At 40.9% G+C, this 22,587-nt stretch overlaps 1 non-coding gene across 1 annotated transcript; it reads left to right on the top strand.

Annotated features, from left to right (window-relative positions):
- Positions 1–22,131: 22,131 nt before the first annotated feature.
- On the top strand, positions 22,132–22,250 carry LOC145394853 (5S ribosomal RNA). The gene has a single exon (XR_013896498.1). It is a non-coding gene; the product is annotated as a 5S ribosomal RNA (ribosomal RNA).
- Positions 22,251–22,587: the final 337 nt, after the last annotated feature.

Here is a 22,587-nt window from a genome sequence, read left to right as displayed (position 1 = left end):
AGTTCTATTATGTCTCCTCACCTTTAAAACCTTCCTAATATCTGCCTCATTTATTCCCTTCATCCACTTCATTCCCTGGGGGTAGAGGGGTTTTCAAGAATACTCCCCCAGTATTCCTGCTTGTCGTAAAAGGCGACTAAAAGGGTTGGCGGAGGGTTAGTGCCCCTCCCCGGAACACAACTAACTAAAAAGACAAACAATAAGCCTCGGACAAGGACTGACCAAAAGATGACGACCAAGGACCAGACAAAGGACGTGGTTATTGGAACTTGGAATGTAAGGAGAGCGAATGATGAGGTAAAAGAGAGAGAGAGTGTCCAGATGCTTGAAGGTGCGAAAGTTGAAGTATGCGGAATAACTGAAACGAAATGGAGAGGTTAGAGTGTGAGAGAATGGGAGTATGGATGGGGTATTTGTGCAGGAGTAGGTGAGAATGAGAGGGCAAAAGAAGGAGTGTGTATAGTTGTGAGTAAAAGATGGAAGAAGAGCATAAGAGATTATGGATCAGTTGGGTCAAGGATTGTGTGGGTAAGATTGAAAGTTGGAATACAAATGTGGGCGATAGTGTGTGTGTATGCGCCAACACAAGATCGTGCAAGCAGAGTGAGAGAAGAGTTCTGGACAAATATGGAAGTGCGCATGGAAAAGTTTGGAAGGAATGAGAGAGTGTTTTTGATCGATGATATGAATGGTAAAGTAGGGAATGTGAAGGTGGATGGAATAGTTGGTGAGTGGGGTGTGCCTGCTGAGATAGATGAGAATGGCAGTGAGTTAGTGGACATTTGTGCTGGGGGGGGTTGGTGATAGCCAATACCCTCTTCAGGCACAAGATGATCCACAGGTGACGAGTGATGAGAAGGGTGGGTGGTGAACTGAATGAAAGGAAGGCAATGATTGATTATGTGTGTGTGGATGAAAGGATGCGAAAATGTGTAATGGATGCAAGAGCTTATAGAGGTTGGGGGAGTGGACTTTCTGACCACTACTTGGTGGTGGCCAGAATCAAGGTCCAATTAGGATGGAGAAATAGAAGAAGGGAGGGACGGGAAGAAGGAGTATTTGTAAGGAGAGTGGAAAGGTTACAAGAGGATGAGAAAAAGGCAGAGTATAAGAGAGAAGTGGAGGAACGATTGGGCAAATATGAATTGGAGCAGATGGGGGACGTGGAAGGCGTGTGCGGGATATTTACAGAAGAAATATGTGCAGCATGTGATGTGGTGTGTGGGATGAAGAGAAGATGGAGGGGTGTGCAACAGCGTGGTGGAACGAAGAGGTGAGACAGGCTGTGGCACAAAAGAAGAAAGCATACAATGAATGGATGAGAAATAGGGGCGTGGAAGAAGTTGAGAGATGGAAGAGAGAGTTATATATAGAAAGAAAGAGGGAGGTGAAAAGATTAGTAAGAGAGAGTAAGAAGAGAGCAGATGAGGAATTTGGAAGGAACTTGAGTGCAAAGTGGAGGGAATGTAAGAAAATGTTCTGCAAAGAGGTGAAAAGAGTAAGACAGGGTGGAAGTGAAGTTAGCAGGGGAGTGAAAGATAAAAATGGTAGATTACTAGTGGAAAAGGGAGAAAAAGTGAGCAGATGGAGAGAAGACTTTAAGGAATTGTTGAACATAGAGGATGGAAGCAATGCGAGTACAAATGGCTGGGGAATGACTGGGAGGAGGAGGGAGGTGAGAAGACAGGAAGAAATCAGTAGGATAGAAGTTGTGGAAGCAATGAAGAAAGTTAAATTGGGGAAAGCCCCACGAATTGATGGAGTGTGTGGTGAAATGCTGAAGTATGGGGGAGAGAGAGTAGTAGAATGGATGTGGAAAATGTGCAGATTGGCCTGGGAGGAAGGTAGAGTCCTGGAGGATTGGAAGTCAGGTATAATTATTCCCTTGTACAAAGGAAAAAGGGAAAAAGAAGTGTTTGGTAATCATAGGGACATCTGTCTTCTTAGTACAGTATACTAGGAAAAGTGTATGGTAGGATACTTATTGACAGAGTTAAAGAAAGAATAGAGGAATTAGTTGGAGAAGAACAGGGAGGCTTTAGGAAGGGAAGAGGTTGTGTAGATCAGATATTCATTCTTAGATCTTTAACCCGCGCCGTCCCGAGGACGTACTTCCACGTCCTCACGTTTTGTCACAGCTAATCCCGAGGACGTACTTCAACGTCCTGCAATTGCAAGGTTCATAATTTCCACAATTTTCAATTTTCGCGAGTCATTTTTGGTACGTATACATGGGACACTTTCCTCAACAAGATGCCAGGCAGAGACAATGCCTTACCCAGCATGACCTCCTCCCCCCCCCCCTGCAGGCCCTTTTCTCAGCAATTCACCTGTTATCAGTGACCTGGCCAGTATAGCCATGTCATGCCACGGTACGAAATTCAGGGCCAGAGTGATTCCCCAATCAATGACAATGTGGAGGACAAACTTTACATAGCATTAGAGGAAGGAACAGTTAGAAATGATGATCAGGTAATGTGGCAAAAAAAGGTCAGGTATTAGTGAGTGAAACAATGCTTATAATGCCTATATTACTGCTTGAAAACCAATATACTCTTGTACTACATATAAATTCGTAACAGTAAATAAATAAATACCGTTTATGAGTGGTGTGAAATAGTTATCCTCCCATAGAACTTGTTTTCTTTGGTGCCAGCCTGATAGAAAACCCAGTAAGGTAAGGAGGCTCTCCTACCTGTAATAAGTATTTTAAACCTCAGGTGAGCGATTTCTCTGTGAATTTTCGATGTTTCTCACCAAAAGCGAAAGTTTAAGCAAAAAAAAAAAGGTCGAAAAATGCCCGGGATTGGGGGGTACCAGTGGTCGAAAAGTGGCCGGGATGGGGCGGGTTAATGGAAAAGTTTCTAGAGAAGGGAAAGAAGTTGTATGTGGCTTTCATGGATTTGGAGAAAGCATATGACAGGGTGGATAGACGAGGATTGTGGGAAGTATTAAGAATATATGGAGTAGATGGGAAGTTGTTGAAAGATGTGAAGAGTATGTATGATGGTGCTAAGGCTGCAGTGCGTGTGGATGGTGAACTGAGTAAATTTTTCTCTTTGAAGGTTGGGTTGAAACAGGGATGTGTCATGTCTCCATGGTTGCAAACGGTACATGGATGGGGTAATAAAAGAGGTACAAGGTAGGGTAGTGGATGTTGGAGTGGCCCTGGTGAGAGAGGATAGTGTTTGGAAACTCCCTGTACTGTTGTTTGCAGATGATACTGTGTTGTTGAGTGAAGACGAAGGAGAGCTGCAAGGCTTGGTGAATGAGTTTGGGAGAGTATGTAAGAAACGGAATCTAAAGTGAATGTAGCGAAGAGTAAAGTGATGGTCTTTGAGAGACGTGAAGTCAGTGAATGTACAGTGAGGTTGGATGGTGAGGAATTGGAAAACGTGAGTACGTTTAAGTACTTGGGGAGTGTGATGAGTAATCATGGAGGTATGGAGGATGAAGTCCTTGAAAGGGTAAAGCAGGGAAGAAAGGTTGCTGGTTCTTTGAAAACAGTGATAAGAAGCAGGGAAGTGAGCATGGAAGTGAAAAAGTTACTACATGACAGTATTGTGATACCAACTCTAACGTATGGAAGTGAAGCTTGGACGTTGCTGGAAGGACACAAGTCAAGAGTGAGAGCAGTGGAAATGAGTTATTTTAGAGGAGCCTGTGGAGTCACATGGAGAGACAGGCTGACAATTGAGGATATAAAGGAGCGTTGTGGTGTGGATGTGGACGTAATAGGAAGAGTTAGGAGAAGCACAATGAGGTAGTTTGGCCATGTGGAGAGGATGGAGGGTGAAAGACTGACGAAGAGAGTTTATATGAGTGAGGTGAAGGGGGGAAGAGGGAGAGGGAGGCCGAGGATGAGATGGAGGGATGGGGTGGAGAGGTATATGAGAGAGGGGAGGGTGAGTTAGGAGCGGGGCAGTGAAATGGCGGGGGACAGGGCGACGTGGAGGCGATTTGTTGTGGCCACCCCGAATGGGATTGAGGCGTCTGGCAATAGATAGATAGATAGATAGATAGATCCACTTCACAATCTCATTTAAATCTTACTTTACGCAATTCTAATGAGTGCAGATATATATATATATTTTTTCACTCTCTTGATATTAAAGGTTCTGTATATCGTATATCATATTTGTAACTCTTCTCTGCAAATTTTCTAAGGTATTTATATACATTCTATAATTAGGACAACAAAACTGCACAGCACGTGTAACCTTACTAATGCTAAAAAAAAAAGAAAAAGGATAAAATTTCACTTTGTTCTTCAGTTTCTCATACTTCGAGATATAAATCCTAGGGGTATATTTTCTTTCTTCCTTGCAGAAATACATTGTTGCCTCGGTTTTTAGGTCTTTGCTACCAATGAATCGAAGATTGCGCTCACAGTATGAATTATTATTTTTTTTTTTTTCGGTATCATTTAATTTCTATTTAGCTCTCCAGTAAATTTTCATTTCTTTAATTTAACTTGCACTTGCCAATCTTTTATTTCCATAATGTGCCAAGGTTTCTTTGAAGTCATTATAACGAATTGTCGTCGAATACGAGAAAATGAAACGATTTCTGTGGATGCATGCAGTTATAAACAGCCAGATAGAAGGTTACTTTGCTGAAACGTTTATTAATTAATGTGTAAGGTTTTACAGTTCATCCTTTTTTTGAGGACGTTGATGGAGAATTTCTAATCTTTCCATTACTATTGAATGTATAATTTTTGTGTCAACAGGGATGAAGTCAGTAATGATAATGCCTCAGCAGTAAAATATTTATATGAAAGGAAACCCAGCCGATGAACACTGAACAGTCCAGCAGCAGCCTTTCCGTAGACAAAAGTGTTTGCTATGGGATCTTTTGAAAGGTATGAAGAAGTTGGTTGCATTGAGAGAGCGATGGGATTGGAGAAATTGGAAAAGTGTGTGTGTGCGTGCGTGCGTGTGTGCGTGCGTGTGTGTGTGTGTGTGTGTGTGTGTGTGTGTGTGTGTGTGTGTGTGTGTGTGTGTGTGTGTGTGGACAAGTGATAAAAATGAAATAATAACGTCCTCAAGCTGACGGAATTTACTTCCTATACCCTCTGTCAAATTAAAATAGGTGTCGTAGCAGCAGCAGCAACTCTATTACTTGTGTATATCATCATCATCATCAGCCATTACAAGTCCACTGCTGAACAAAGACCTCCCCCAACCTTCTCCACGAATTCCTTGATTGAGCCAATCTTTGCCACGTTTTCCCTGCAAATTTCTCTATCTCATCCCTCCACTTCCTGTCTGGTCTTTTTCTGCTACGTTTACAATCTCTTGGTGTCCAGTCCGTCAACCTCTTGCTCCATCGATTATCCCTTACGCTTGCTACATGGCCTGCCCACCTCCATTTCTGTTCTTTTATAACTTCTATATTATCTTTGACTTTAGTCTGCTCTCTCACCCAAGTTGATCTTTTCATGTCTCTTAAAGATATTCCCAACATTGACCTTTCTATTGTTCTCTGAGAACGAATTAATTTATTTTCCATCGATTTTGTCCGTTTCCAAGTCTCACAACCATACGTCATAGATGGAATGATACATTCGTTATATACTTTCGTTTTATACAAGCTGGCAAGCTACTTTTCATAATGTCTCTATGTTTACCGAAAGCTTTCCATCCAATTGTAATGCGTCCTTTTATTTCGCTATCATTAATTTTCATTAATTTTAGTATTTGTCCCAGGTAATTGTACTCCTCGACTTCTTCAAGCATTTCTCCACTTCTTCTGATGACGCTCTTTGGTGTTTAAGGATTAAACATTACTTTAATTTTACTCCGGTTCATCATTAGCCCTACTTTGAGACATTCTCTGTTCAGGGCATTTAACATTTCTTGAAATGTCTCTGCTCTTTCTGAGATTAGGACAATGTCATCTGCAAATCTTAAATGGTTTAGCTTTTCTCCATCAATGTTCACTCCTTTGTTTTCCCAGTCTAGCTTTCTGAAAATACTTTCTAGACATGCTGTAAATAACTTTGGTGAAACTGTATCTCCCTGACGCACGCCCTTCTCAATCTAAATTTTTTCCGAGTCCGTATGTAATTTACAGTAACTGTAGCAGTTCCCTCTTTATATATGTTTTCGAACAGTTTTACAATGTTCTCATTCACTCCTTGTTCTCGCAATGAATTTATAATTGCTATGTGCTACTATGTAAATAGTAGAGCGTGTGTAAGAGTGGGTAATGCTGTGAGTGATTGGTTTCCCGTGAGAGTGGGGCTGCGACAGGGATGTGTGATGTCGCCTTGGTTGTTTAATATTTATATGGATGGTGTTGTAAGGGAGGTGAATGCAAGATTTTTAGGTGGAGGTCTGAGTCTGGTGAATGTTGTTGGTGGAGAGTGGAATCTGAAGCAGCTGCTGTTTGCAGATGATACTGCACTGGTGGCTGATTCAGAGGAGAGATTGAGACAGTTGGTAGAGGAGTTTGGAAGGGTATGTGAAAGGAGGAAATTGAAAGTAAATGAGAATAGGAGTAAAGTGATGAAGTGTACGAGGATGGTAGATAGTAGGGGGATGAATATAGTTTTGAATGGTGAGTTGCTTGAGTAGGTAGAGTGTTTTAAATATTTAGGGTCACATGTTGCTGTGGATGGAAGAATAGATACAGAAGTGAAGTTTAGAATGAATGAAGTAGGTAAGGTGCTGGGAGGAATGAAGAAAGTGTTTAGATGTCGTTCACTTAGAATGGATGTAAAGAGAAGGCTGTATGAGGGTGCTGTGGTACCGACTGCGTTATATGGGGCTGAAACATGGAATATGGGTGTAGCAGAGAGGAAAAGTTTGAATGTAATGGAGATGAGGTGTCTGAGGAGTATGTGTGGAGTGACACGTATGGGTCGAGTGCGAAATGATGAAGTGCGAAGGAGAACTGGAGTTGTTCGGGAGATGGCTGGTAGAGTTGAGCAGAGGGTGTTGCGATGGTTTGGGCATATGGAGAGAATGGATAATGAGCGATTGGTGAAAAAGGTAACTAGATCTGATGTGAGAGGTGTAAGGCTGAGAGGGACACAACAAATAGGATGGATGGACAGTGTGAGGAGAGCACTGGATGCGAGAGGGATGTCTGTTCAGCAAGGAAGAGTGGCTGTGCGTGACAGAAATAAATGGAGAGAAATTGTGAATGAATAAATGATGAAGCAGCCCTGAGGGGATATTCTCCCGCATTTGGTCTGATCAGCTAATCAGGTCAGGTGCGGGTAAGGGGATGGGTCTATTATGATGTGGCAGGGGTAAACCAGCTGTGCTGTCGGGCCCTGCTGCGGATGTCACTGATTGCACTTCGCAGTTGACCCTTGTGCAGTGTGATATGGTGAGAATCTGTTCCTTCTCCCCTTTGGGGCTAAGATGCGAATGAATGTGTTTGAATGGATGAGTAAATGGGGAGTGTGTCGTCCTGTCTCGGCTACCTCCCTTTCCTTAGGGGAAGCAGCCTAGGTATATAGATAGATAGATAGATGTGCTCCACTGAGTCGAAAGCCTTTTCGTAATCAACAAAACCTAAGCACAGTGGTTTATTATATTCTGTAGTTTTCTCAGTTAGCTGATTCATTGTGTGTAGATGATCAGTAGTCGAGTACCCGCTTCGGAATCCTGCCTGTTCACGAGGTTGGTTTTCCTCCAGATGTGTAGCTATTCTTTTTGTAAATGACTGATAGCAAGGTAATGGGTCGATAGTTACTAAGGTCTTTTGAGTCACCGTTTTTATAAAGTAGAATAACTATTGCATTACACCATGTATTGGGAATTTTCTTTTTTATACATTGGGTAAATAAGTGAGCAAGCCTATTTTGTACTTCTGCTCCTGCATCCAACAGTAATTCTGCTACTATTCCATCTTCTCCCGGAGCCTTCCCTCTTTTAATTCTTTAAAGAGAAATATTTACTTCGTCTTGTGTTACCTCAAGTATTTCCCTTGTGTCAGCTGAAAAGTTAGCTATTGGTACTACTTCCTTTGATGTGTACAGTTCTTTGTAAAATTCCTCAACTCTTTTCAGCATCTTATCTCTGCATTTAATGGCTTCACTGTTTTTTGTCTTTTAGTGATGTAATTTGTTGCTTTCCAAGTGCCATTTTACTTCGGACCTGTTTCAGACTTTTTCCTTTTTTGATGGTTTCTTTGATTTGATCCATGTTTCTCTTTCTTTTTTCTTCTCTTTGTCTTTTGTTGATGAGCTTATTTAATTCCGCTCGTTCTATTTCATCTTTCTTTGTTTTTACTTTCATTTCATTTCTTTTTTTCATAAGCTCAAGTGTCTTTTCTGAATACTTCTTGGCTTTGGTTGTATTAGGTTTTCCTACTACTCCACTAATTCTTTTATCACTATCAGTGTCACATTTAATATTACTGAGAGCCTGAAATCTGTTCTTTATTTCCAACTGAAAGGCTGCTTTGTTATCATTGACTTTTATTGGGCATATCTTCTTATCTTTAGTCATCTTCTTTCTTTCACTTTCGAAATTGAATCTTGCTGTGCAGCCCACCATTCTATGGTCACTTCCAATATTTACTTTGTTGATAACTGTGACATTTGTGATTGTGTTATTCTTATTTGCTATAATGAAGTCGATTTCATATTTTGTTTCTCCATTTGGACCTCTCCAGGTCCACTTTCTCCCTGTTCTTTTGTGAAAGAATGTGTTCATTATTATGTTAAACATTTCTGGAAAGTTTACCAGCATTTCTTTTCCTTCGTTCTTTTTTCCCACTCCAAATTTTCCCATACATACTTCTCCATTTTTTGATTTTCCAACTTTCGCATTGAAGTCTCCCAGGAGTATATAGGTGGTTTTTTCCTTTTCCATAATCTGGGAGATGTCATCATAGAATGTTTCTATTTCTTCATCTGAGCTCTGAGAAGTTGGTGCATATACTTGTATAACTTTCAAGGTATATTTTTTGCACAGTCTGATTACAACAATTGCTGCTCTGTCAGATACACTGCTGATATTTAACAATGTTGTCTGCATGATTTCTGTTAATTAGAAATCCTACACCGCTTACTCTTTCATTTTCCTTTCCTCTGTAGTTAAATAGGTGGCTACTGTCATTGAGTTGATTTACTTTTTCTTCTTTTCTGTGGGTCTCACTGAAACCTACAATATCCCAGCTAATGTTTTCCAATTCAGCCATTTAGTTATCAAATTTGTAATCTTCAGCGCAGCTTCTTACATTGTATGCATAGATCTTCATGAATTTAAGAGTGTTTAATATCCCAGTCTCTAACTTGTCAACACAGTGCTTACTACTTTCGGTGGCACACTGCCCGTAGGCACAGGAGGCAGTGTGGATGGACCTTTAGTAGACGATGATCCAACAGGAACGCCCGTCAAATACTTTGCAATAGAACTCCTGTTTGTTGGGAGGATTGTGGCAAATAATCTCACCTCCCTGCCACATAGTTTCTGGTGAGATGTAATTTTTCTGCCACCTTATTTGTTATATTTGGTGGAGCCCTATATATCTATAGGGGGTCCCATGGTCCGTGCCGTATAAGATGGTACCTTGTATATCTACAAGGCCTTCCCCTATCTGCCACCTGGGGATGCGCCAGGTAGCAGTTGGATCCTGCCCCTGGATATATATATATATATATATATATATATATATATATATATATATAGAGAGAGAGAGAGAGAGAGAGAGAGAGAGAGAGAGAGAGAGAGAGAGAGTTGTATATATGTATATATATAAAATATAGAAAATATATAAAATTTAAAAAAATAAACATTTGTACACACACGTGTAATGTGTGTCTCTCCAACATATAAAGACGCTCGTGTTGTATCTGGGATATATTAAAACTGCGCTGTCACTTACCGAGTTGCGTGGGGCTGTGAAATAATCCTAATGTGCTGTGACTGAAATACATCCTCCCATAATGGATTTACCTGATTTGTCAAAAAATTCATGTGTCACAGTTTTTATCACGTCGTGGTGTAGTTGCATCAGTGCCTGCCTTCTGTCTAGAGGTCTGGGATTCGATTCCCGGTCAAGAGCTTAAAAAACATTTGTACACAGGCGTGTAATGTGTGTCTCTCCAATAATCCAGTATATATATATATCTATATATATATATAGATATATATATATATATATATATATATATATATATATATATATATATATATATATAAACTATCAAACTTTAACGCTGTGCAAACACATGAGATCACGTAAAGGAACTTACTCCTGCACCCGCAGAAATGTAAGCCCTCCGATGATATTATAACCAGATGTCAGAACTGGTAGCCACACATGCTACTGATCCAACCACCTGAGGCTTCAGATTTATTGCTGTTAAAGAGGCAAGTTAGCTGACAGATAAAAAGCTAATAATTTGATAGTCCAATCAACTAAGTAGCAAGGCTGAATAGTGATACAGTTCACTGAATCCACTTGACCAACAGATTATACGGCAATGTTATTCACGCCACACAAGTGACACCAGCCTGTTCTGCATAGAACATATATTGTGTGACTGTGCAGAATCGATGGTGGCTGGTGCAGCTAGTAGAGAATATCAATTGTAGGGGGCGACGTCACCTACCATGACCACGGCCTGGAGTTATGGTGGTTGGGATGGGGGGAGGGACTGCATGTTTTGTGTGCAGTTGTGATCTTATGTGTATCTAGTGTGGTTGTGGTGGCCTGAGGGTGTAGATAAGATGTACGCCAATGGACAGTGATGATGGGCGTGATGTGAATAACTGTGTAGTGCAGTATGTGTAATACCTGTTGGTAAGTTTGGTGCTTTGGGTCGGTACCATGAAGTGTTTATGATGAATGTTCATAGATGTTTCTTTCTGAGTGTGTTGTGTTAACTTGTAAATTATCTTAACTAATTACACTTAACGGCTTATTTACTGTTTTCTCTTATCGAAGGATTAAAAAGCCGAGCTGTGTGCTCGGAAAGAATTTGCTAATCTAAATAAAAATACTGAAAAAAGGAAAACTGTGTACCAATATACAGTATTTAACATTGCTTTACATGACAGGTTCATCCCTCACACAGACCTCCCTCCCTCCCGTCTGTTTAGTTTGATTTCCTGAGCCACTTATCCCACGAGGTAATCCGTGTTGTGATATGACGTGAGGAAGTGACCTATATGGAGCAATAACTCATTAAATTTGGGGTTGAATTCCATTTGTTTGACAGTAAGGGATGAGAAGTTACGTGAAGCAGCTACCAAGATGCCATTAGAGGTTGCTTTGTTTGTTACTCCCGAACTTTGGCTTGTCTTTCTTGCGCTCTCATACCATAAATACAGACGACTCATGTGAGGTGAGAGACTGATTGACTAGGGACAATGCTACATTGAAGATGACTCCCTTGCATACTGGGTACTCTAGACTCCATCCCAAAGTGGCGCGGATGACGAAGAATTTTAATATGAAATGTATACGAAAACCAAGAGAACCACATCATTACATTTCCAGCTGTGTTCCAGTCCCCTTCTCTGTTGAGTAATTGCTTACGCCCACAACCTGCACTGTCTCCTGGGGTTATACACATTCATATTCATCTTGTAATTACTGTATGTGACTGTTCTTAAGACTGGTATTGTGCCAAGGAGAGCAACTGCACTGTCTCATTCATCCTTTTCTCAATATTTATTTTTTCCCTCAGTATTCAAAAAAGAGTAAAAGCTACACCTGTTATCTTGACTACAAACACATACGAGACTAAATTATGACATTACTGACCACTGGAATATAAGCACCATCGACATCATTTCTTTTGCTAGGAGACTTACTTCCACTCCTGCAGTGAAATGTAATGAGGTATTATTTCCTTCCCTCTGCCTGTCCTTACTGCCAAGGCACAAAACAGAACCATTAAGTATGTTCAGTAAAAGAAATACAAAACTACTAATCTTAATGTGTTTTTGTTGTGAGAATTTATGGTTGAGAATGATGAGTAATACTAAGTAAAACAAAAATATTCCTGTCACATATTTTGACATGGCTAATGGGTTGCTGGAATATACTACAGATTGACTTCATTTTATATCCTGTATCATGAATTTTCTTACCTGCGCCTTGGAGATTATGCTTTTGGTCCAAATTAGTTTTTTGATCGACTGTTTTTCGGTAAGTATGAATTTACGAGGTCTGTTCAGAAAGTTTTCGACCTTAGGGTCTTAACATTAGAGCGAGAGAGAGAGAGAGAGACTAGACTGACATCCCCGCCTCTGTCAATGCCAACTCTATCAAAGCCGTCTCCATCGACGCTGAGTTTGCCACTGCCATATCCATCAATGACGATTTTATCAACATCGCCTCCGCCGACAACTTATCTATCAGTTCTGACTTAGTACCATATAGCCATTTTCTGACTTTGTGCTAGTTCTTCATTATTCCTCCCTTCCTTATCTACCTTCCTCTTTAAAACTCTATGCTTTCAATTATTTATCCTTTTATTCTGCATACATTTCTTAAATACCGTTGAAGACACTATCCGTCTATTTTTAGTTAAACATATGAAATTCTTGCCTAACTTTAAGTTTGTTGGGCTTTGAAGACTGCATCACATTGTTTTCTTTTACCCATCCCCACTGTCTACATATCTTCCGTAAGGAAGGGGACATATATGAATGTACATAACTGCCATAGCTCATACTGGCCTAGAGTGCGTTCAAGCTATTTTCTTACTGTCTTTTTAGTTTTCCATGTCTTCCAATTTACTCCTTTTCCATTGGTTCAAACGTTTTATTCCTGACTTAATGCCACATGATCTTTACTGCCAGACACTGGAAGTTTGTGTCGTTATTGCCCTGATCCTATCATTTCTCCTGTATTCCTGTCCCCCTTTTCCATTCCATGAGTCACGAGTTGACACAAGTATACTTAAGCAGCAATTTTTTCCACACAGGGAGGTAAGGGGTTGTTATTCATCCTGTGTACTTGACTGATGTAGCGCATTAGCCCTAGTATTATAGTTGTAGCCCCAAGTTTAGCGTGCATCCCGTGGACTGCAGGCTGAGGCAATCTTTCTCTGGTAGTCCACCAACCCTATTAGGGAATACGGAGGGAGATGAGGTGCGATTGTATAACCGGGCAGTGAATACTCCTGGTTATATCAGTGCCACCACGGGAAGGCGTCCCTCTCCAGCACCAGCAGAATAGTCCTATTGCTCTCTTAACATCTAGTTGTCTGGTGAGTTAAAGCACTCAAGGTACTGTAGATGCATCCCATAAGGGTCTTAAAGAAAAGTATGGTTGTTTACAACTCATGTAATGCTGCAAGGAAAAACTATTATCACTTGCCTTGACTGGACTTGTACTTTATACCTGGGCCCCCATTCTTATGCAGCAATACTACATTGGATGACTGGCATGCCAGCATGATAACTATCATACCAGTATATGCTAGTATACATTTCTACCAGGGCGTGGAGAAGGACCCCTCATAGTCTCCAGCAGATGGCTTCACTGCCCTGGTATACAAGTTACTACTTCGTTCCGTTTCCTCTGGTTCTAATTAAACATAGCAGACGATGCCGTATGTCCCATAACAGTAAAAAAAAAAAGGGGGGGGGGTTAATGCAGATTAAAAGTGGTTTATGGATTTGGTACAGGCGATAACAACCAATCTGAAGCTTTAAAGTGAGTTTCTATTTCTTCAAAAGGGATGAAAAGGGAAATAAAACGTGGGAAAAGCTAATAAATAAGTAGAGCCCCACAAATCTCCTACTTCATCGACAGCAATATGTAGCTGTCATATTAGTTATTGTAAGAAAGTAACCAGACCCACAATGTGAAAGAATTACTCGTGATATTTTTCCTACTGTTGATAATAAATGAATAAAAAGGCATAAGGAAACTTGTAAAAGATGAGGAAAAATGCACAATCTAGTGAGCTTAAATTAGATGCTAGCAATGCCCAACTTACCAACTCTGTTTGAATCAGAAAAATACTCGTTATATCATCCAAGCAGTTACCCCCTGGGAAAAGGGGGAGGAACACTTTCCCAGTATCTCTGCTTGTCGTAATTCTATATATCTACCTATCCACCTATCAATATTTCTGTCTATCTATCTATCTATCTATCTATCTATACACTCGACCCTGTTCTGAAGGTGTCAATGGTAAAAGCGTTGATAATACTTAATATTTGAGGCTTGTTTTCAAGTTGGCCTTTTTCACCGGGGTTACCCCAGTAAAGATTCCATTTTCTGTTGCTACCCACCCATCAAACCAACACAAGCTTTTCAATTTCGCCTGTTACTCTAAAATCATTGGGCTTTTTTACGTTATTCATTTTTATTCTGGGTCTTTCTGGCTCCATTTTATCGACTACAGCTGAGGGTGGGAAAGTGGGAGGGAGAAAGGGTGCTGCGTCTTTTATTTTCAACCTTTTCATGCAGTCTCCCTTCTCGCTGAAATTCCCATTGTTGCTCCCTCTCCCTCCCCTTTCCTTATTTTCATTTTTTACCTTTTCCTCCTTGCTCTCTTTCTCTATTGTAGTGGAGCAATATTCTGGCCTCTCTCTCTCTCTCTCTCTCTCTCTCTCTCTCTCTCTCTCTCTCTCATGAATGCTCTTCCCACACTTCCTTTTTCTTTATTACCCTGCCTTTTACCTTATTCTTCTTCTTTTGTTGTCTCTTCCTTTCTTCTCCTCCCATCCATTGATACAGAGCCTCTATGGTACAGTGGTAGAGTGTGCGTTTCGTACACGGGTGGACCAGGGTTCGCGCCCTGCCAGGGTAATAAACTTTGGGAGTGTTCATCCGGCCACATACTGCATTGGCGGACACCAGGGGTGCTGTGGTTGAACCAGTGTCGCTTACTGTAAAGTATGCTTGCACCCAGTTGGCTTGCGCGGGTCGATTACACTTGGTTCACAGACTACACACACATTCAAAGCCACTCCAACACTACAATTACACTAACAAGCACTTCTCACCCTACATACAATCTCTGTTAGACAGCCTAAGCCACTTGGTACAGATACATAGGCTGTATCGTCCCGACTTCAGTCGGGATAGGCCGGTCCTGCAGTGGTTACTCAAACGGCTGATGATGATGATATATATATATATATAATCAGCTGATTGAGTGTCCACTGCAGGACCGGCCTACCCCGACCGAAGTGGGGACGATGCAGCCAATGTATTTCTACCAAGTGGCTTAGACTGTCTGGTAGAGATTATATGTAGGGTGAGAAGTGCTTGTAAGTGTAATTGTAGTGTTGGAGTGGCCTTGGATGTGTGTGTAGTCTGTGAACCAAGTGTAATCGGCCGCTGCAAGCCGACTGGGCACAAGCATACTTTATAGTATGCGACACTGGTTCAATCACAACACCCCTTATGTCCGCCAAGCAGTGCGTGGCCAGAAGAACTCTCCCATAGTTTATAACCCTGGCGGGGCACGAACCCTCGTTCTTCAGTATACGAAAACACACACTTAACCAATGTACCACAGGCTCTCTCTCTCTCTCTCTCTCTCTCTCTCTCTCTCTCTCTCTCTCTCTCTCTCTCTCTCTCTCTATGTACTGTATGTATGTATAAAAGAGCCGCACCGTTTGTTTGTTTGTTTGTTTTCCTTCAATCACGCTCAAACTAAGGGCCAGAGACTGCCAGACCCATACATATTCTGAATCAGGCTGACCCAAGGATGGTTTTAGGGGGTCAAAATTCTGATCTGGGCCATCTGAGGTTACAGGCAGTGTTCGTCTTTTTGGTCCGGGCATCGCTGGGTACTCCTGCAGCCCAATTTTTGGCATGGAGACTCACATGACCTCCAGTTTGGACATAGGCTATGTAAGGTTGGCATCCGAGGTCATTTGGGGTCACTGGTCGGAGGTCATATGAGGTCACCGATAATGGTAAACAAGTGCGCACAAACACAGTGCGTTAGTCTGCGAAAGCTGAAATAGAAAGTTCCTGGACCTCTTATAATCTCTCTTAAAAGCGTGAGAGGCACACATGGTTTATCTAGAGTAAAAAGAAAGATTGAACTTAATAGGATTACAGTGTTCGCGTTTTTGGCCTGGCAACGCCGGGTACCCATCCTAGTATATTTAATCTCTCTCTCTCCCTCCCTCCCTCCCTTCCTCTCTCTCTCTCTCTCTCTCTCTCTCTCTCTCTCTCTCTCTCTCTCTCTCCTTATCTAATTTCGTTCCCTCTCCTGCCCGGCTCTCTCACAATCTCATTTTCCCGTCTCTCCCTATGTTCTTCCTTCAGTGCTTGTCTTCCTTCCTCTTTCCTCCCTTTCCCTCTTAAATGCTACCATTTTCACTTTTCTTTCTTCCATAATTTCTTCCTTCTTTCCTTCCTTCTTTTTCCTGCTTTCCTTCCTTCCTTCTCGCCTTCTTTCTCCCTTCTTTCTTTTCCTCCATCCTTCCCTCCCTTATTTGTTCCTTTCCCTGCTCCTTGTTTCGATCCTTCCATCTATCCACCCTTCCTTCTTTCCTTCCCTCCTTCCTATCTTCCTTCTTCCAAACTTCTCAGCGTAACCCCTTACATAGTCAAGGATGAATAAATTGTCTACAGGATTAGATTTAATTGCAGGTTGTTCCTGACCCCTTCATAACGAGAGACCATGCCCCATCCATCCATCAATCCATCCACCCATCCATCCACCCAGCCTTCCATCCAACCACCCACCCACCCATGCATCCAATTTTCCATCCCACCATCCATCCATTCATCCAACCACCCACTCATCCAGCCATCCACCCATCCAACCTTCCATCCAACCATCCATTCATCCACCCGCCCACCCATCCACTCATCCATCCATCCAACCATCCATCCATTCATCCAACTACCTACTCATCTACTCATCCATCCATCCAACCTTCCATCCAACCATCTATTCATTCATCTAACCACCCACACATCCACTCATCCATCCATCCAACCTTCCATCCAACCATCCATCCACCCACCTAACCACCCACCCATCCACTCATCCATCCATCCAACCTTCCATCCATCCATCCATTCAATATTTTTTTGTCCCATCAGAACGGTAGGGGCCCGTGCCGAGGCTGCTAACTCCCGACATTTGAGGTGAATGACCAGGCTCACTCTTCCCTGAGTGGCATTATGTGAGTAATAAACCCCAGTAATTCCTCGAATGTCAAACTTCACGGGCCTTATTTGGTCTTAACCCACTAGACCACCAGGCGTCATTTGGTGATATGGTTACCACCCAGCTTAATAAATGGTATCCAGGATTATAAGAAAACGTTTGGCTGATCATTCAGTGTACAGCCACTATAAGGTTGCACTACATCTGGTGAATGGATGGTGAGCGTTCCCACCTACCATTTAAAAAATCGACGTCGTTCTTGAAAAGTTGATTTCTTCCACTTTTTCTGTTTGCAGGTTTTTCTTCGGTTCTCTCTCTCTCTCTCTCTCTCTCTCTCCACCCTGCCAGACCCTACTAACAGTCATCATAACCTTCACACCTAATAACTGTAATAGCCTCACCAGCATTTAAAGAAATCTACCTTCAAGTCCACAGGGAAAAAAAAAAAAAAAAAAAAAGAACTTCGACAAAAAAATAAGATAAGGAGGTACTGCGGGAAAACAAATAAAGGAAATTGAGGAAAGAAAAAAATCTTAGAATAAAAGAAAATGTAAATGGAAAATAATGAATGCAGCAGGCAAAAATATATATAATAAAATGGAAGGAAAATAATAGATGCGACCAGAGAAAGTAGAATGGAAGTGCTGATTAGCATGGATAATAATAATCATCATCATCATAACAATAATAATAATAATAATAATAATAATAATAATAAGTGCAAATAAGGAAAAGATTATATTTCCCCCCCCCAAAAAAAATGACAATATGGAGAAAATGGAGGAAAGAAATAATAGTCGAAAGAAAATACACGTACTGAAAAGCTTACAGTCCCCAAAAGAAAAAGGAAAGAAGGGAAAATTTGACGGAGAAATTATAGACGTAAATAAGGAGCGGAAAACAAGGAGAGGATTGAAGAAAAAAAAAAAAGACGTAACAAGTGAAAAGTTTATAGTCCCCCAGATTTAAAAAAAATATATATATAAGGAAGATAAAAATTGAAGGAAAATAATAGACGTAAATAAGAAGGGGGGAAATAAGGAGGGAATTGAAGAAAAAATAGATGTAATGGAAAGCTTACAGTCCCCCAAAGAAAAGGAAAAAAAGGAGAAAAATCGATGGTGAAATAACAGACGTAAATAAGGAACGGAAAATAAGAAGAGAATTGATGCAAAACTAGACGTAGTGAAATGCTTACATTCCCCCAAATAAAAGGAAAAACAAAGGAAAAATTTATAGAGAAATAATAAATGTAAATAAGGAACGTAAAATAAGGAGTGAATTAAAGCCAAATAATACGACGTTAACAGTGAAAGGCTTAGCAGAAAAGTCCAGAACATAAGCAGATGCAAGAAATAATAGTTGAAAAAAGAAAAAATAGGCGTATAAAGTGAAAGGCGTAAAGTTTCCCAGAAAAAAGAGAAAATGAGAAGATGGAAGAAATATAACTGATGTAAATTCCCAGATCACCTAAGAGGCCTTTCAGTGAGGGGATAATTTCAACCGCGCGAGCGAAGAGAAAGTGGGTGTTACGTTTGAATTGGCATGTGTGTGTGTGTGTGTGTGTGTGTGTGTGTGTGTGATTATCCCATGGTCGCAACAAAAAAAGAAAAAAAAGGCCAGGATCTGTATGCATCTCATATTAGATTCCTCACCTTTTGTTCCTTCCACAGTCCCTGCCTAACTATTGCTTTAACTGCTGCTGCTGCTGCTGCTAAAGGTAGTTGTAGTAGTAGTAGTAGAAGTAGTAGTAAAAGTAGCAGCAGTAGTTGTAGTGGTGGTGGCAATAGTAGTAGTAGTGGTATTTAGTAGCAGCAGTAGCAGCAGTAGTAACAGTAATTGCTGACTCTGACCATGATACCACTACATCAACAACAACATCTACTACTACTACTACTACTACTACTACTAATGTTAATACTGTTGGTCAGTCCTGCAAGTTTTGAGTGCTTCCCTTGTCATTGTCAGCGTTAGACCTCTAAAATAAAAGTAAAATATTTAGTATTAACAAAGGCATAAAGAATGTTGAATAAAAAAAAAAAAAAAACAGAGACTGCGAGGGATTAAGCAAAAGAAATTAAGCAATAAAAATGCAAATATGTTTGGCATACAGAATTTCGAAGGATCAGTCAATCAATTATCTATCTATTTATATCTATCTGCCTATCTTTCAGTCAATCATTCAGTCTGTCTATCTAGCAACCTACCTGTTGGATGCGTGGCAGACTGCGAAAAAAAGATTCGAAAAACAAAACAAAAGAATTTAGGAAGAAAAAACGAGAAGGGAGAGACATTTGAATTTTAAGAGCGTGATTTTAAAGAGAGAGAGAGAGAGAGAGAGAGAGAGAGAGAGAGACAGACAGACAGACAGACAGACAGACAGACAGAAGTACCCAAGGACATGATTTTCTGGAGCAGAAAAATAATCAGTGAACGAAAAAAATTAATAATAGATACAAGAATTTATTTAGGAAAATAATAATGAGAGGAAGATAAAATGGGAGGAATTCGTATTTGGCTGTGGAGAGGATGGGGACTGAGAGACTGAGTAGGAGAGCGCATGTGGGTGAGGTGGAGAAGGGGAAGGGGGATGCTGAGATGAAGGGAATGGGGGGGGGAGGTTTATGAGATGGAGTAGTACTTGTAGTGGTAGTAGTAGTAGTAGTAGTAGTAGTAGTAACAGTAGCAGCAGTAGCAGTAGTAGTAGTAGTAGTAGTAGTAGTAGTAGCAGCAGTAGTAACAGTAGCAGTAGTAGTATTAGTAGTAGTAGAGGTAATAACAGTAGTAGTAGTAGTAGTTGTAGTAGTAGTTAAAGTTGGCACTAACACTCCCTCATGGAAGCCTCGTGCAGCTGCAGCACTCAAGCCTCTATTTCTTATCAAGGCCGTCATTGCACCAGCTACCTTTCTTCCTTGTGTCACTCTACTTTCAACTTCTTTTGCACATTTTCCTATGTTTTCTATCACTGTACCCAAGTATTTGAACTCTCTCATCAATTCCAGTCTCTCTCCATTCACTGTGACATCACACTAGGAGTCACCTTCTCTCTCATTAACCATCACTTTACTATTCCCTACATTTACTCTCAAGGCACGACGCTCATAGACATCAGCAAAACTCTTCACTAGCCTACCAAGTTCTTGTCTAGCAAGCAGTACTGCATCATCAGCATACAACAAATTTGAGAAATTCCATCTATCACCATGCATTACCAACTTCCGGCAAGAAGGTACAAGTTGACAGACAAAGGTGAAAGAGTTTACCCAGGCAGAGTGTAAGCACTGAAGCACAGCTCTTGAGGGACAACAGGAGGGACTCCATCAGGCCCATATGACTTACTAGTATTGATGCCAGTGATGGCAGAAAATACGTTAGCTGAAAAATTTTAATGTCAGCCATGAGGATGTCTGAGGGGGGAAGTGATGGAGGAACAGCACCAGAATCGTCTTAGGTGGAATTGGAGGAGAAAGTCTGAGCAAAGAGATCTGCTTTATTAGTAAAAGAAATAGCTACAGAGCCATCAGAATAGAAAAGAGGAGGAAAGGATGATGAGATAAAGTTGTTAGAAAGGTTTTCGGCAAGGTGCCAGAAGGAGCAGGAAGAATTGGAATTGGAGAGTTGAGAGCATTTAGTACGGATGAAAGTATTTTTAGCTGAGCGAAGAACAGACTTGAGCATGATTCCGGGCAGAAACATAAACAAGATGTAGTTCAGGGGTGGGTTGACTCTGGTACCTTTTATAGGCCCTATCCTTGCTGCGGACAGCATTAGAACAAGCGTGATTAAACCAAGGCTTTCTTGCATTAGTCAAAGGATATGAGAAGGGAATGTACAGTATGCTTCCATGCCCAAGAGAGTAACCTCCGTAATGTACAAGGCAACCTTAGATGGCTCCCGACCATGGAAGCAATAATCATTCCAGGGATAATCAAAGAAGTACTGCCCTAGGGCCTCCCAATCTGCAGCTCCAAAGTGCCACAGGCGACGTTTCTTTGGAGGGTCCACAGGTCACACCGGAGTGATAGGACAGGTTAAGATAATAAGGCTGTGATCGGAGGAGCCCAACAGAGAGGAAAGATTAACAGTGTAAGCAGAAGGATTAGTTGTAAGGAAGAGGTCAGGTATGTTGGAGCTCTCTCCAAGGCTGTCAGGGATATGGGTAGGGTGCAGTACAAGCTGCTCTAGGACATTAAGGTTAGAAAAGATGTTGGCTTGTTCACCAGGTGGATCAGTGCAAGGAGTGGAGAGCCAAAGGTGGTGGTGAACATTAAGATCTCCTAGAATGGAGATTTCAGAGAAAGAAGAAATGGATAGAATGTGTTCCATCATAGAAGTAAGATAGTCCATGAATTTTCCATAGTCAATAGAATTAGGAGATAAGTAAACAACGCAAATATATTTAGTCAGAGAAAGACAAGAAAGCCGAAGCCAGAGAGTAGAGAATTCAGAAGAATCAAGTTCAGGAACATGAGAGCAAGATAAATCGTTGCATACATATACACAACAGCCACCTTTGACTTTGAAATGAGTATAGTGAAAGTAGGAGGAAACAGAAAAGGGTTTGCTTCAGTAACAGTAAATATATCTCTATATTGAACCAGTTTCGAGTTATACCCCTATCCGTGACCTTGAGTTTGACCTTTCAAGGTCACTCAAGTTGAAAGGTCTTGGTGCCAGATGAAAAAGCCCATGTGGGAGTTCCTGTATGTTGATAACAGGAAATATCTCTATCTTCAGCCTGTTTCAAGTTATAGCCCTCTGAAAATTCGTGACCTTGATTTTGACCTTTCGGTGTTGCTAGATTACCACCAAATTTTAATCACTTCCTTTAGGACCAGTGCTCACAAATCCTGAAAGTTTCATGTAATTTCATTCAGCCGTTTTTCCGTACTGTTGCTAACATAGATAGAAACAAACAAAGAATTAAAGAAACTAAGAAACTCCCAAAAACAGTAAATAGTAGGACTCTGTCCCGGGCGAGGTAATTATATATATATATATATATATATATATATATATATATATATATATATATATATATATATATATATATATATATATATAACGGCCATACCACGTTGAGTACACCGCTTCCCGTCCGATCAGCGAAGTTAAGCAACGTTGGGTCTGGTTAGTACTTGGATGGGTGACCGTCTGGGAACACCAGATGCTGTTGGCATCCCTACGTGTCAAGTGGGGTTGGTGGAGGATTAGTGCCCCTCCCTGTAAAACAATTAACTCTAAGCCCTTGGCCACCCTGTTTGGGATACATGGCGTCTGGCAATGAATGAATGAAAATGAATATATATATATATATATATATATATATATATATAAAACAAAATCATTTAATACAGAAGATATACTATGAAAAAAGGATAAAAATGATGAAATATGAAGAAAGATTAAAGTAAACGAGAATACTTCAGGCCAAGCGTTTATGAGAAGGAAAAGGACATTCACAGAGGGACCATGAGCGACAGCCTGGGTAAATTGGAGGGATGGGGTGTAGATGG

This window comes from Coenobita brevimanus, chromosome 28 (genome assembly GCF_032717465.1).
Source record: "Coenobita brevimanus isolate Jiangsu-jjx chromosome 28, ASM3271746v2, whole genome shotgun sequence".
NCBI classification, from domain to species: domain Eukaryota; kingdom Metazoa; phylum Arthropoda; class Malacostraca; order Decapoda; family Coenobitidae; genus Coenobita; species Coenobita brevimanus.
Note: the sequence above shows the minus strand (reverse complement) of the source record. Positions and strands in the feature narration are given on the sequence as shown.